At 43.0% G+C, this 17250-nt stretch overlaps 1 long non-coding RNA gene across 1 annotated transcript in view; it reads right to left on the bottom strand.

The window, feature by feature from the left end:
* The window catches only part of LOC126267451 (uncharacterized), a 77068-nt gene extending 60074 nt beyond the window's left edge, over positions 1-16994 (bottom strand). Inside the window, exon 1 of the long non-coding RNA XR_007549008.1 lies at positions 16789-16994. This is a non-coding gene — a long non-coding RNA (uncharacterized LOC126267451). The remainder of the gene's footprint in view (positions 1-16788) is intronic.
* Between the last annotated feature and the right edge of the window lie 256 nt (positions 16995-17250).

Here is a 17250-nt window from a genome sequence, read left to right as displayed (position 1 = left end):
GGTCGAAGAGGTGAACCCATCTTTCATCACCTGTCACTATGTTATTAAGGAACCAATCACCCTCACGCTCAAAACGCAAAAGAAATTGTTGACAGACACCAGTCTCCTCTGTTTAATGTCAGGAGTGAGCATCGAGGCACCCACCAGGAACACGGTTTTCTGTGTCGCAGTTCTGCGACGATGGTCTATAACCTCTCACATGATAACACTTGCCTGAGACCCGTGTCTGTCTTATCTGACGATTTTGTCTGATGAGTTCATCAAGCCACTTCCAATGTGTGTCTGGTTGCCAGACGCTGTTCTCTACTTGGAGTTCTGTCACATACTTTTAGGTTAGCATCACCATTTTATTCATCCCAAGCATGAACAACATAACGTCGCACATTACTGATGTCGGTACTACCGTCACGGTATAAGCTTTCGCCCTTTTTGTGAATTGCAGGCACGTTTTCTGCGGTTAGAAACTCGAGTACAGCAAGCTGTTTCTCACGCACCGAGCAAGTTACATTACACACTGCCATGTTAAACGCTACAATTTGGAGTCCTCTAGAGGCAGAGGGTTGTATTTTACTTCATTGAAGCAGGAAAGTCGACATGTAATACCTCAACCGATATTGAGACTGGAATAAAAAATTAGGAAGCATTACTTTTCACCACTCGCTGTTCGCCTATTCCTGATTTTTTGGATAATTAGAGAGGTACCTGCGTTTGAATCGTTTCCGAAGTCAGTCAGATAGCCACTGCTAACTACTTTGAGTCGAAGAAGGGTGTGGTCTTAATTTTCTAAACAGCTCTGCGTTACTAATGCAACAGTTTAAGTGATACTAAGACTTTAGATCAGTTTTCCCATCCACTCAACAGCTCACCACGTTTCGTGGTATCTGTGAAGGGAGAGGAAACGTCCTTCTACACAACCGCCTACATCACCATAACAGAAACTTTTATAAGGCTCTATTGGAGAATCAGCTCTACAACATGGGAAACCACCAATTCAAACTGAGAGCAACAACACAACAATACTAGGTCCGAAAACGACAGAATGACAATGTTTCCGAACAGCACAGTGTGAATATTTCACCCCATACCTATGACATAGTCGTGACCAGTGGTCCTTACCCCGTAGCAAGTACCGATCTGGTAACGAGTGTTTCAGTAGCGTGTGCGCAGAGCAAATGGTCATGGCGTCGATTTAAAAGTTTTCAGGGAAAGAAGGGACAAAAACTTAGGGAAACTTCGCCTTATGACTATCGCTAAACTGCTTTACGGATAGATTGTTCCATTCGCAATTGAAATGTATATCTATACAAATAACAAAACTGTAAAAACTGTCGTGTCTGCCGGCCGGTGTGGCCGAGCGGTGCTAGGCGCTTCAGTCTGCAACCGCGCGACCGCTACGGTCGCAGGTTCGAATCCTGCCTCGGGCATGGATGTGTGTGATACCCATAGGTTAGTTAGGGTTAAGTAGTTCTAAGTTCTAGGGGGCTGATGACCTCTGATGTTAAGTCCCATAGTGCTCAGAGTCGTTTGATCTATTTTTGTCGTGTCTGCTGCTTGTCTGTTTGAACATGCTAATCTGAAACACTACTAGACGAATTTTCACAAGGTTTTCACAGGTAACTTGGGTGTAGCTTGGGGAAGCATATAGGCTTTTTTCACAAAATCGGATTAAAAAAAAGATATAATTTGAAGTTTTACCTACAATTGTTTGCTCAGGTTAGTAGTTCAGATGTTTAATCAGAGCAGTGTAGTACACCAGTGACCCAACAGCTCCCAAGTGTAAATTTCGCAGTACACCAAAGAAACAATAGATGACGGTGTTAGTTTTTTAAAATGAGTGACAGATTAATTTTCTCGTGTTTATTTCAGTGGCAAATTTAAGCGTCACAGTCGTATCTTTACGAATAAAGATTAGTCTAGGATATAAGGATTTCATGATTTTTCTCTGTATATTAAAAACTTAACGACATTGCCTTACTTCTTTCGATAGGTTTTACTTGTATTACTTGCTACGAAATGCTTATTTATTAACTTTCCTTTGAGTTTTAGATGCCTACGTATTGAATTTATATTTCGTTTTGTTTAAGAATAAGAGTGTCTAGAAAACGGTCGAGTCATCTAAGCATCTGCGAAAGCCAGTAAGTACAGTTTAATGGATGCAACATTTGTCCTCGCAAACAGCACAGATTGTTCCAAAATCGACAAATGTCTGCAACACGCTTTGCTTGTGATTTATGGTTCGAGCTCGTTATTTTCATTCACAGTTTTTCAGACGCCTATTAATTATTCATATTTTATCCAATTATTTTTCCAATATAACAATAAGCGCAACTGTTATTTTTTTGTTTTTTTGTACGCTCTATTAGATAGCGACAGGACTAATTATTATGTGTTAATACACGTATTCTTTCTCCGTTTCTGCAACAGACGAAATGGGCAGGTGACTTACCAGAAAAGTTAAAGCGAATATATGCCATTATCGAACAAAATTTTTTCCACTGGGAAGATGAAAAACAACAACAGACAAAGACTGAAGCTACACTCTAAGGCGATGCAGTCTGGAACGGCGCGACCGCTACGGTCGCAGGTTCGAATCCTGCCTCGGGCGTAGATGTGTGTGATGTCCTTAGGTTAGTTAGGTTTAGGTACATCTACGTTCTAGGGGACTGATGACCTCAGCGGTTGAGTCCCGTAGTGCTCAGAGTCATTTGAACCATTTTTTACACTCTAAGCCTATAAACCTGAAACTGATAAGATCCCTAGTGAGATAGTCGGCAGACAATTTAATCAGTTAAGAAAGAGCATGAAGTTAACATGCAAAATATTAACAAAGAGATTGAGGAATTGAAAGAGTCTTTCTCCTATGAGTTTAAAAAGTGTGAAGAATCTGTTTGCTCTGATTGTTGCCAGCATGATATTTAAAGTACCAGGGAAGCAGGTTGCTAGCCTTACTTGCCACGAGTCCCATTGGGTTTTACCCCTAACGGCTGAGGGACTAACCGGTGGATTTGGTAGTCTTTGCCGTATGAGTACAAAGGTGACCACGACTCAGAATATGTCCGAGATGCCCAGCCTTATTCCAAAGTAACTGGTATCCCGACTGTCGGGACCACTTACTTGGCCACTCATACGCTGCCTGTGGTTCATGAACTAGGACATGACTACAGGAACCCACACCATGTTACACACATGGGAGAAGCAAGGTTACTCAAGAGACTCATGGGTTCAGCAACAGAGGGTAGGAGGAGTCGGGGCAGACCAAGGAGAAGGTACCTGGATTCGGTTAAGAATGATTTTGAAGTAATAGGTTTAACATCAGAAGAGGCACCAATGATAGCACTGAATAGGGGATCATGGAGAAATTTTATAAGAGGGTCTATGCTCCAGACTGAAGGCTGAAAGGCATAATCAGTCTTAAAAGATGATGATGATGATGAAGAAGAAGAAGAAGAATCTGTAGTTAAAAGGATATCTATGCTTAAGCAAGATGTAAAGTAGCTAAATTGAGTTATTGAGACCGACAGCGCGTCCAACGTTTCTGACAAGTATGGTCTGAATGGCATTTTTGTGTCGTGAGCCGGGCTGAGCTCACAACCATAACCTGGTGTAACAGGTAATGACATCATTTACGGACTAGGCACCAATCCATTAACTACTGATGCAATAATGGAGGAAAATATTGTCTGACACTATCAGTGTGATGTATTGTTCCAGATAACAAACGTGTGCACCGAATGGTGTTCATTCGTTCCTTTAAAGGAGTTTGCTCTGTCCCTGCAATCAGACGCAAAAGATCAAATTCGTAAGTCGATTCATGAGGGGTGACACATCTCTCCAGGTGGCAGAGACTGCCGATACAAGTCATCCTTACGAAGACTATGAGAGGTAGTTCCTGGCAAAATACTAGTCAGGGGCCGTCCGAGGACATCTGCAAAAAGAGGTATTCAATCAAGTGCCAAGATACCCCCAGGCATTACTTTGAAAAATTATCAACAAAACAAAAATATGGGACGAGAACTATGATGTTCTTTGAATGTTAAAATCAAAACAGCCTGTTCCAAAATGCAAAAAGTTAATTAATATGCTAGATGATAATTTGGAAGCATTCCTGTTCACGACACACAAAATAGATTTTATTTACAGAGACCCAAAGGTATTTCTGGAATTTCCTGCTCCTGGAACTTCCTTCGTGTTATTTTGACGCTGACAGTGTTCGCGAGTGCGATATCCAGTTTTGCAGTGACCTTAGCAGCTGTCATCATCTCACACACTCTTGTTCAAAAACCGTCTGTCACAATCACTGACCACTGCGTTATGACACAGTAGATGATGTTTCCTGCTTTCTCTCTGTGTGGAATAAATCTCCGATACGGTGCCTCTTGAAACACCAAACACTTCGGCTACCTTGGTTACGAAAGGACCTTCCGAACCCGTACCAACAATCTGGCCACGTTGTAATGCAGTTAGCTCCAGTTAATGCACACCAACTACACAGAACACTGTTCTAACCACGATTTACGCTTGCAGTGTATTGAGAACCTTGCTCAGCTGCCGTTCGTGGGGAAATATAACAATCATTTAATGCACTGTCTTAGGGAGGAGATACAAGGTGATACCGGAAATCATAAACCGTGGATAATTATACAACTCAGAAAATGTTGAGTACCGAATGTTCGCAAACATGCTTCAAGATTAATAATATGGCTTTGGTTGTACTGGACCATGATCTTCACTTAGCTGTAGATGGCTGAAACAGGCGCAGTCAGTTGTCAACAGATTCAATTTTTCCAACGGTTTCGAAAGACTTACTGACAATGAACCACATGCGCACGCGTTAAGTTATCTAATTTTAACATGTTGGTATTTACGGCCTGTTTAAATTCAATTTGAATGATGTTACTTCCTGTATTACAAATATCAACAACTGAGAGAAGAATCCTGCATTGCCTAGATGTTTATTTATAACAGACTTCGCACGCATTGAACTTATTTTTAACTTAAATAGAATCTTTTGTGTACTGCGTTTGCAGTTGTATGATAGGGGAGATGAACGAAAAGCTTATTTGCTTCACTGATACGGGGAGAGCCTCATAGAGTTGGCCGTGCAGTAAGCAACTCACACTAAGGTCCATGTCAGCAATACACAGCTTCTGGTCTCGTACTTTGCTTGTGGCTATGGCATAATATGAGCTCATTAGGAATTGTACAAGTTGAAAGCAAAATAGTAAATTGTTAGAAATAAGTAGGATTCAGGTTATAAAACTGGTTCGCCTGCTCAACTAACCGTTAAAATTTCTGCTTCCACGATGGTACGTTGGAGAGAAGTAACTACAGCCTCTATGAGGGAAGAATTCTGAGGAGCGAGATAAGACATGATGCTCTCAATCAGAGTTACGTCGCATTTCCTTTACAGAAAAAGTTTCCAAAGAGTATGTTGAAGCCTGATGTTTCTGAGCCACAGCAAGCCTTACGTCACAAACTCCATTGGATTCTTGAGACCACACACTACAACCCCTCAGAATGCACATGTTCTTTAGGGTGATGCAATTTTTTTCTCCAGGCAGTGTATAATGGGCATATTTCAATTTGAGTGACTTTTAGTTTCAGAACATTAAGAGTGGTCTTCAGCAGAAAAAAGACATCTTTGAACCGTGATTGCATTCAGGTCACTAGATGCAAACGTGAATTGATTATCGGTTCATTTATTTTAATTTCAATGTCTCTAAAAATCCGTCCACGTAGTACTGCATCGCTGCATTCCTGAGCGTCGTACATTACTCAGATATACACTGAAGATTCAGAGAATCTGGTATATCTGCCTAATATCGTGTAGTGCCCCCGCCAGCACGCGGAAGTGCCGCAAGACGACGTGGCGTAGACTCCACTAATGACTGAAGTAGTGCTACAGGGAACTGACGCCATGAATCCTGCAGGGCGTCCATAAGTCCGTACGAGTGTGAGGGACTTGAGATCTCTTTTCAACAGCACATTGCAGCGCATACCAGAAATGCTCAATGATGTTCATGTCTCGAGTTTGGCGGACAGCGGAAGTGTTTAATCTCAGAAGAGTGTTCTTGGAGCCACTCTGTAGCAATTTTGGACGTGTGGGGTGCTTCATTGTCCTGCTGGAGTTCTCCAAGTCCATCGGAATGCACAATGGATGCAGTGATCAGACAGAACGCTTACGTACGTCTCATCTGTCAGAGTCGTATCTAGACGTATCAGGGGTCCCATATCACTCCAATAGCACACGCCCCACACCTTTACAGAGCTTCCACCAGCTTGAACAGTCCCTTGCTGACATGCAGGGTCCATGGATTCATGAGGTTGTCTCCATACTCTACACGTCCTTCCGCTCGATACCTTTTGAAACGAGACTCGTCCGACCAAGCGACACGTTTCCAGTTATCAACAGTCAAATTTCCAGTTATCAACAGTCAATCAGTCAATGGTGGTGTTGATGGGCCCAAGCGAGGCGTAAAGCTTTGTATCGTACAGTCATCATGGCCTTCGGCTCCGAAAGCCCATTTCGATGATATTTCGTTGAATGGTTCGCACGTTGACACTTGTTGCTAGCCCAGCATTGAAATCTGCAGCAATCTGTGGAAGCGTTGCACTTCTGCCACGCTGAACTGTTCTCTTCAGTCGTCATTGGTCCCGTTCTTGCAAAAAATGTTAAAATGTGTGTGAATCCTAAGCGACCAAACTGCTGAGGTAATCGGTCCCTAGACTTACACACTAATTAAATTATCTTATGCTAAGAACAATACACACACACCCATGCCCAAGGGAGGACTCGAAACTCCGGTGGGAGGGACCATGCAACCCGTGACATGGCGCCTCGAACCACCGGCCACGCAGCGCGGCTACATATCTCTGTATTTGAATATACATTCCTATACCAGTTTCTTTGGCGCTTCACTGTACATGTATGATTCATATAATGGTGACTAACGTGAGTAATTAGACCTGCTCATACCAATGCTGATAATGGAAAGACTGAAGACAGATGACAGCAGAAAGAGTGAAGGCGAAAGACAAAATTCGGGCATCGTGATAGACAAGTATAAACTAAATTCAATCAGCGATGTAATATTGAAAGTTCTAGCAGATTCGATGCTGCAGAGATCAGTTACTGAATGAAATGCACCAATATTCATGAAAAATAGCAACTTATGCTTTAGGTACTACATGCAGTAGGGAAGGAAGACGGCAAACCGTCGCACTCCACTGACACGGAGCTAACTGCAGAAAGATATCTATTAATAAATGTGGGACACAAAGGAATTACAGATATTTACTGCAAGTGGGCATTGATTTAAATCAAGGGAGAAAGCTGAAAATTTGTGACGGACCAGTGTTGGAAGACGGGTCTCCTGCTTAGCAGGTAGATGCTCTGTCCACTAAACCAGCTGGAGACACTCGTCAGTTCGGCTACACGGACTACCCTAACACGCTCCCCGACCCAAATTCTCAACTTACCCACACTACTAAGGCAGTGCCCCTTACCGATTATCCTCAATACCCGCGACATTTCGCCGATTCCCGTAAGAGTTCGACCCTGGCGTGCATCCGCACTGAAGGGATCATTGGTCGTCCTCGTCTTAATTGTATGTATGTGGGGTCTGCTTTTTCGGAAAAGTCCGAAAGAACAGACACTGTTTTGATCCAGTAGTCACCATGAATGAAGGCACAAAGGAATTACAGACGTTACTGCGAGTGGGCATTGATTTAAATCAATAAGGGAAGCTGAGAATTGGGATCTGACGGGGGGCGAGCTGGGGCAGTCGATGCAGTTGCGATGACTTCTATTTCTGGATGCTTTATGGTCAGAGAAAAGGTCCAGTAACCAGGAGACACGGGTTCGAATCCCGTTCTGGAACCAATTTTCAACTTTTCCCATTGATTTAAATATATGCCCACTCGCAACAACGTCTGTAATTCCTTTGTGTCTTAATTCATAGTGGCTGATACATCAAAATGGAGTCTGTTCTTTCAGGTGCATCCGAAAGAACAGATACCACATACATGTAATTTAAAAAGTGACGAGAAGTTATTCTTCTTTCTCTGCTTAATGAGATATGATCATATTTCGTCACTGCACAAGTGCTGTTGTGTAGTAAACGAACCAGAGAAATTTAGTGCAGTTTTGAAAAACAAATTATACAGAGGTAACTTTATTGTTTTGAGAAGATTTTAAAGCTAACCGTGGACAATACAAGATCCTGAAGACGATTCCAGTACAGGGGTTGAAACGTCGTTCGTGTAGAAGACGTATGACGTGGCCTAGCATCCAAGAACATTTCAGTTTCAGCATTCATTTAATTTGCTTTGATTTTTTACTATGGAGTGATCTTTAAATGCTCTCATTCGCCATAAATTGATATTCATATTATGTGCTGTTTAATGATAATACATTGAATGTGTGGGGCGAAAGGATCTTAAATTTTAAATTTTATAATATGATCAGACTACTCATTGCCAATAAGTATCAATATTTATCAGATAAAGAAGTAGGCATCAGGTCCTAGATGGGAAGTACTTCTCACTCCAGTCAGAATTTGTATCCAGTGCAATACACTGGAAATCCGATTGTAATATCACCATAAGGTCCTACACTGAAGCGCCCAAGAAACTGGTATAACTTGAGTGTTCAAATAAGATATGTAAACAGGCATAATACGGCGCTGCGGTAGGCAACGCCTTTGTAAGACAGCAAGTGTCTGGGGCAGTTGTTAGATCGGTTACTGCTGCTACAATGGCAGGTTTTCGAGATTTAAGTGACTTTGAACGTGGTGTTGCAGTCGGCGCATGAGTAATGGGGCACAGTGTCTCCGAGGTACCGAAGACGTGGGGATTTTCCCGTACGACCATTTCACGAGTGTACGGTGAATATTAGGAATCCGGTAAAACATCGCTGGCGCCATAAAAAGATCATGCAAGAACGGGACCAACGATGACTGAAGAGAATCGTCCAACGTGACCGAAGTGCAACACTTCAGCAGATTCTGCAGTTTTCAATGCTGGGCCATCAACAAGTGTCATCGATATGGGCTTTTGGAGCCGAAGGCCCACTCGTGTACCTGTGATGACTGCACGTCACAAAGCTTTATGCCTCGCTTTGGCTCGCCAACACCGCCATTGGACTGTTGACTGGAAACGTGTTGTCCGGTCGGACGAGTTTCGTTTCAAGTTGTATCGAACGGATGGACGTGTACGGGTAAACAGACAACCTCATGAACCCATGGACCCTGCATGTCAGCAGGTGACTATTCAAGCAGGTGGAGGCCCTGTAATGGAGTGGGGCGTGTGCAGTTGGAGTGATAACAGACTCCAGATACGTCTAGATACGAATACGACGGGTGACACGTACGTAAGCATCCTGTCTGATCACCTGCATCCATTCATGTCATTTGTGCATTCTGACGGACTTGGCCAATTCCAGCATGGCAATGCTACACCCTACACGTTCAGAATTGCTACATAGTGGCTCCAGGAACTCTCTTCTGAGTTTAAACACTGCCGCTCCCTAGACATGAACATTATTGAGCGTATTTAGGATGCCTTTCAAGGTGCTGTTCAGGATAGATCTCCACCCCCTCGTACTCTTACGGATTTATCGACAGCCCTGCAGGATTCATGGCGTCAATTCCCTTCAGCACTACTTCAGGCATTAGTCGAGTCCACGCCACGTTGTGTAGTGGCACTTCTGCATGCTCACAGGTACCGCACAAGATATTAGACAGGTGTACCAGTTTCTTTGTCTCTTCAGAGTATTAGACTTCCTTAAGGCAAAACCGATGTTACTTTAATTTCTGTGGTACGATCGGCGTCCAGTGTAACGTGAAGGCAAATATTCCTCAAGACTACCACGAATTTGCGATGATTCTTTGTCAGAATTCCGTAGTCTCATGGGATACTAACTACTAAGTGACACTGCTGACCCCGACCAGATGAGATTAAAGAAAACTATATCTCCTAAACATTTATGTTAAGATCTGTTTACTTAATTTCTCAGGGATTTAAGTGAACTCAAGTGAAATACAGGGTGTCTCAGGAGGAATGGCCAATATGTAGGGATAAGATAAGAATTATCATTCGAAGCAAAACAGTGTAGTAAACATGGGCTCTAAAATGTGTATCCTAAGAGCTAAGAACACTTCTTTATATTCGATACCGTGAAACAAATCTTTTCTAGTGCACGCTCTCTGCTTTCTGTATTTTGAGAGATGGTAGTATGGCCGAAAACAAGAAAAAAACTGTACAGTAAACATAGGCTCTAAAGTCCATACCTCAAGTGCTATGTGCATTTGTTCATCTTCGCTACTATGCAACACATCTCTTCTATTAAACAAGTGCTCATAACTCTTAAAGTGTATGTTTTAGAGCCCATGTTTGATGGACATGTTTTTCTTGTTTTGGTCCATACTATCTCATCCCAAAATATTGAAAGCAAAGAGGTTACAGTAGAAGAGATTTGTTTCACAGTACCGAATACGACAAAGCGTCCATGGGTCTTAAGGAATGCATTTTCGAGCCCATGTTTACTGTACTTTTTTTCTCCGAATTGTCGTTCCTGTCATACCCCTGAATATTGATCATCCCTCCTGGACACTCACTATATCCTTATGGCTGGGTAAACCCTGGTTCTTTGTCAAATCCTTTCTCTTAATGTTGATATTCCTGAATGAACAACCTCTTGTTTTTAAATAATAAAAAACTGACGCATTGTTACTAATACAATTTTCGTACACTATTGTAGACGTTCAGCGGAGGAACTACGTGATTTACAATGCGAAAAATAACGAATAGAGACAGAGTACTAACAAACTTTAACGAAACAGAACTTGTCTTTATCTTGATACGTTTCTCCAGTCACTCGATACTGTAGTAGTTACTGAAAATCAGTCTCTGAAAGTTGCTACATGACCTTTACGTGGGATTTGAAATTGAAAGAAGCCGTGCTGAAAGCTCTCACCACATTTTTGCCGTTATTGCGCGTTAATCACTTACTTTATCTATCACTTGTACGTCAGTTTACCGTTATGAAAAGTTATTTCAGATTGCTACAGTTATGGCTGTAGTAAACTGACTTGCAAATATATTTAAGATAAATGGATGTTCTGCTGCTGCTACGATCATCTTTTGTGAGATATGTGACACATAATCAGCAGTGAGACAATGAAACGCACGAGACGTAGGGTGAAACGGTACGGCAAACAATACGGGATTGACTCAAGCATAGGTAAACTGTAGGAAGTTCAGAAATAAGACGTACGTGCAACTGAGCAAAGAAGGACATGTCGTACTTGAGTGAAGCTGCGTAGTTGTAAGGCTGTGATACTCTTGTTCAAGAGGACATCAGTTCATAACCCCATCCAGCCATTTAGGTTTTCAATAGTTTCATTTTAATGACATTTTTTAGCTGGCCATGACAGTTGAGATGATTTCATTCCCGTTGATGGTTTGATGCGCTGCTTCATATTGAGATGATACAGATAGGGATAATTACCCCCTGAGGGGTAAAAGGAAATTTTCTGGGGTATAAAACCAAAAGAGTTCAATTGTATTTCGGTCACAAAACTAAATTATTTTTAATAGGTATATACTACTATCACTATTTCGTAAGACTTTAACACTGATTACGTAAGTTACGAGAAATTATATTTTTTAAAATACTAGGACTAACTCTTGATTCAATGTGGCAGATCCACAGCTTGAGAAACGAATTTATCAACTTCTTCTACACACATACTTTGTAATTCATGCATCTGTGACAGTAAAATTGAGACATATACATCACGTATACTTAAATATTTCATGAAAATGCCTTCTCCGACTTGTAGGTAGATTCAACAGTGGACCAGAAATTGTTTCATTATTCAGTCCACAACAAATAAATGAACTGACAACACAACAGATTAGTAACTATGCCTATACGGTATTATTATTATTATTATTGAAACTTCCCGTTAGAAAATTTTATGAATTGTTGTGCTGATAAATCTCTTACGTAATTTGATTTTCAAACAGCTGAGCAGAACTGAATGTACTCAGACATTTGCCTCTTTACTTATCCTGATCAACACTAAACTGACACTTTTTTTTATTTTTTATTTTTTTTGCGCAACCCAATCTGACTTTCAATAATCCCTACAAAAGAATGGGCCTGACTAACCTTCATGAACCACTTACAAAAATCTTCGTTACTCGAACTACTGCAATACAGCGAGCGCCAATACTGCCAGCTAAATAAAAGATTCTAACTACTGAAGGCACTAATTACTGATAGGCATACTTAGCAAATGACAGATTTTGATAGAGAACAAACAATGTATTTACCTTAATAATATTCAAAAGTCTGACATCCAATCTTACAAATTTCGTTTTTCTGACGGACACACGTCCAGATCATCCGCTCTCAAAACTCCGGCATCTCTCTCCCCACATCCACCACTGCTGGCGGCTCACCTCCAACTGCACAACGCTACGCTCTTTTCACATCCAGCTGCCCCTACACTATAATAGCGAATATTCCAACAATGCCAACCAGCCACAGACTGCACACAGCACAGCCAGTGATTTTCATACAGAGCGCTACGTCACGTTACCAACATAAAAACCGGAACATCCCACTTACATTATTATTGTGGTAGTGGTCATTCACCTGAAGCCTTCCAGTTTCTGCCAGAGTAAAGAGTGCCGCTATTGAGTGATTTACAAATCATGTATAGTGCTCTCACTTCAACTTTGTTGATTTATGTCCAGGATTGGTACGAGGGAAAAGGAGCGGGCATCCAATTTTAGGTCTCTGAACAAAGACTGGGTAGTAAAACATATCCCCCGAAGAAATTTACTGCGAAATGAGGGTGTAAATCAGTGTCTGGAGAAGGGAAGAGGCGACTGAATCAGCCTTAAGTTCAGCTCGCGAATATCTAAGTCATGGCCTAGGAGAGCAGGAGAGGGGCGTGTTAACTGGACGAGCGCTGGTGGCAAGACAGCGTGCGCCTCCGTGCAGTTCCTCGCACGCCCGCTCCCGAGGCGTGATTCTTCTCTCACCTCCACTGGTCGTGGAGGTCTAACACAGTCCACTGAAGGCGCCCCTCGCTCAGCACGCTTCATACACGTCAGCATCTCACGCTCAAGGCGTGCTTTCGTGGTGGCTAGCTAGCGTCTAAGGTGGTTCCTACATCCGACAGGAGGATACCAAAAAAAATTTTTTTTAATTTTCGTACTAAGAATTGGGACAAACCTCTACCATACAGGGGTGCCCGCACATTTTAAATGAAGGTGCAGGTTGTACGTGAAGCAGGTGTCACTAGAGAGGCATGATGCGGAGGAAGCATGTTTTGTAGTAAGTATCTACCTCAGTGTGGATAATTAGCTTGTTTTTCTGAGGAGGAGTGCTCACAATTCACTGAGAATTGCTTCATCGTTCTATGGAAAAAAAATAGTTGTTCGAAACAAGTAATAACAAATGTCTCATTGTCTTACTGGTTGGTGTTTCAGACAACAGCTAAAAAGCTAAATAAAATTTATCTTTCATCAGTTAAAATATAATAGCGTTCAGTGAAAATTCTTTTTCATTCTAAAATTTAGTTAGGCACTAATGTTGATGATGAAGGGCGGAGATGGGAGGGTGGGGGACAGTAGCTAATTCTGAGTGCACGCAGGGTTAATGGCCCAGAAACATAGGGAACAAATGTTATAGGCATGGAGTAGTAAAAAGGAAAAATGTTTCTTTCTTAGTTTTCACACATCGAGTTACAGTTAAAATATTCTTTTTCCTCATGTACCTATGCCAATAAATGGCAATGCTACTAATTTCATGAAATCGATAAATGTGGAGTGAATTTTTGAGTGTTCTTACTCCGTATGCGTCTGCATAAGCCGGTAGGAAAGTTTGTCGTGGCTGCACAACTTGGCCACTTTGTCAACAAAATTTTGTATCCTTTCAACATCTGCCCACTCTTTCCGTTTACAGATTTAACTTCACGTGGAAAGGTTTCTCTAGCGTCTGTCGCTGTAGGCAACACGTGGATCACAAGTTGCTATTCGATTACTCGCACTCTACGATGAGATGAGTTTTTCCCCGTATCTTCCCAGCGCTGGCTGCTATAAAGTAGGACTTTGGTACGCTATATAGCACAATAGTGCGAGAACAACATTTCCAGACCTTGAGGTTGTACAGTGCTCAGAAAGTGGTTAATTTATTATCCTTTTTGCGAACAATAAGTTCAGTAACGGAAAATAATTATTCTTGGCTTGGTCGTGAAAGCATGCGGTCATGGAAATATTTTCCCTCGTTTATTGCTCATGCTCATTGCTGATGCAGACAGTTAACGAAGGTTGGAGCATAGGGAATAGGTTCCCAGGTACGTGAGAGCTCGAGGACTTCTTAATTAACAGAACCCAGTGAGCTGTCCTCGATGACAAGCGTTTTTCAAAGACAAGAGTATCGTCAGGTGTGACTCAGGGAAGTGTGATAGGACCGCTCTTATTCTCTATGAACGTAAATTATGTGACGAATAGGGCGAGCAACAATCTGCAACTGTTTACTGATGATGCTATGGTGTACGGGAAAGTGTTATCGTCGTGTGACTGTACGAAGATACAAGGGGACTTGGACAAAATTTGCAAAAATGGTTCAAATGGCTCTAAGCACTATGGGACTTAATATCTGAGGTCATCAGTCCCCTAGACTTGGAACTACTTTAAAACCTAACTAACCTAAGGACATCACGCACATCCATGCTCGAGGCAGGATTCGAACCTGCGACCGTAGCAGCAGCGCGGTTCCAGACTGAAGTGCCTAGAACCGCTCGGCCACAGCCGCCGGCAAAAATTTGCAGTTGGTGTCATGAACGGCAGCTTGCTCTAAACATAGAAAAATGCAAGTTAATGTAGATGAGCAGGAAAAACTATCCCGTAGTGTTCGAATACAGTATTAGTACTGCGGCGTAACGTTGCAAAGCGATATAAAATGGAACGAGCACATAAGATTGATAACCCACCACTGTCCGTGGCACTTCCAAACACTTCGTCGGCCTGGAAATTCATTCACTGGAGTAGATTGTCTTCAGTGACGAATCCCACTTGGAAATGAGCCCGAGGATCTGCGAAGATGTCTCTGAAGGCGCCCTGGACAGTGGTCGGATGCGAACCTGACTGTCGCCCGCTGTAGGGCCTGACAACTTCGAGTGACGGTCTGCGGTGTCATTCTGTTTCGTAGCAGAACCCCTTTAGATGTCATCCGCGGCACCCTGATAGCATAGTGGTACATCGACGACACTCCACGCCCTGTTTTGTTGCCCTACATGACAAGCCGTCATCGGCTTACATTTCAGCAAGATAATGCACGCCCGCACACGGCGAGAGTTTCTAACGATTGTCTTCGTGCTTGCCAGAGGCTACCTTGGCCATCAAGGTAGTTGGATCTCTCCTCAGTTGGGGTGAAAGTTTGGAGTATTATGGACAGGGTCCTCCAGCCAGGCCGGCCGCTGTGGCCGAGCGGTTCTAGGGGCTGAAGTCTGAAACAACCGCGCGGCGCCTACGGTCGCAGGTTCGAATCCTGCCTCGGGCATGGATGTGTGTGATGTCCTTAGGTTAGTTAGGTTTAAGTAGTCCTAAGTCTAGGGGACTCATGACCTCCTATGTTAAGCCCCATAGTGCTTGGAGCCATTTTTGAACCTCTAGCCAGCTCAGGATGTTGATGATCCAGCGCGCCTATTGGACAGAATTTGGTACGATATTCCCCGGGAGGACATGCAACAACTCTGTCAGTCAATGGCAAGCAGAATAACAGTTTGCTTCAGGGTCAGAGGTGGAACAACGCGTTATTGATTTGCATTTCTTTCCTTGAATAAGTCATCCAATTTTTCTGAAATTGTAATCAATTGTTCGTCTGCGCATGTACATCACATCTGCCGATTTCCGTCTCATTCGGATAATTTCGTTGTGTGCATTCCCTTTTTTTTATTTTACTACTGAGAAAATTTAGGGAACCAGCATTTGAAAGGGGCTGAAGGAAGATTCTACTGCGGCTGACGTACGTTACGCGTAAGAACAAAGAACGTAAGAGAAATTAATGCTCGTTCGAAGGCATTTAGACAGTTGCTTTTCTCTCGCTCTATTTGCGAGTGGAACATGAAAGGACATGCCAAGTAGTGGTACAATGTACCCCCCGCCATGTACCCACACGGTGGCTTGCGTAGTATGTACGTGTATAGTACGTCGATTACCACACCATGTGTCTGAAGAGAAACCGCCAGCCAGGGTGGCCGACCGGTTCTAGGCGCTACAGTCTGGAACCGAGCGACCGCTATATTCGCAGGTTCGAATCCTGCCTAGGGCATGAATGTGTGTGTTGTCCTTAGGTTAGGTTTAAGTAGTTCTAAGTCTAGGGGACTGCTGAACTTCGAAGTTAAGTCCCATAGTGTTCAGAGCAATTTTTGAAGAGAGAGCCTTGTGACTTGGAAATCGGTTGCTATTAAAGTGATAGCAATAGATACAGCCATTTAGGTTTAAAAACAAAATAAATAAATAGCATTTATTTTCTACCATAATATTTTAGCAGCTGTATGGCACGCTTCTTCTATTTCTATGGAACACTGCGAAAGCAATAGCTCCCGTGGCAGTCAGTGGCACCTGAGACTGAAGAAGGTGGAGGTCGTCGAATGTTCGAGTTTCGGCCCTAATCTCACGTGGCAAAAGTATAAAAACCGTTTCGTACCAAAATGAGCTTACCAAAGATTTCGTTCGCGGAGCTACTGACCTTAGTCTAGTGCTTACCCACTCATCCTGCCGATCAGTTGGTAAGAAACCGGTCGGGAAGCGGGGAAGAGGCGCAGGCGAGACGTGGGCGTGTGCAGGCGAGTCTCGGCGGAGGAGAGTGATCTGGGGAGAGAGAAGGGGCCTTGCCTCTCCTTCTGCAGAGTGCAGACTGTGGTGTGGTGTGGGCTTCCAGAGGCCGCAGCCTCCGAAGCGGTAGCGGCACTGCCGCAGCCGCCGGAAGACCTCGTTCCAGTTGAGCGCCGACAGGGCTGTCCAAACACCGCCTTTCAGACACGCAGCACAGCTGCATGTGGCGCTGTGCACCCGCCGTTTCTATGCGTGCTGGCCTACGTGCACTATTGAAATAGTATCTACACATTCTACACGTTGTGATAATACACTACCGAGAACAATCCCACACACGCAAAACTAATTATGTGTGTGTTTGCAAACTTCTGTAAAAACACATATAGCTTGGTA

Source organism: Schistocerca gregaria, chromosome 4, assembly GCF_023897955.1.
Source record: "Schistocerca gregaria isolate iqSchGreg1 chromosome 4, iqSchGreg1.2, whole genome shotgun sequence".
NCBI lineage: Eukaryota > Metazoa > Arthropoda > Insecta > Orthoptera > Acrididae > Schistocerca > Schistocerca gregaria.
The sequence above is the reverse complement of the archived record's forward strand: the minus strand, read 5'-3'. Positions and strand labels throughout refer to the sequence as shown.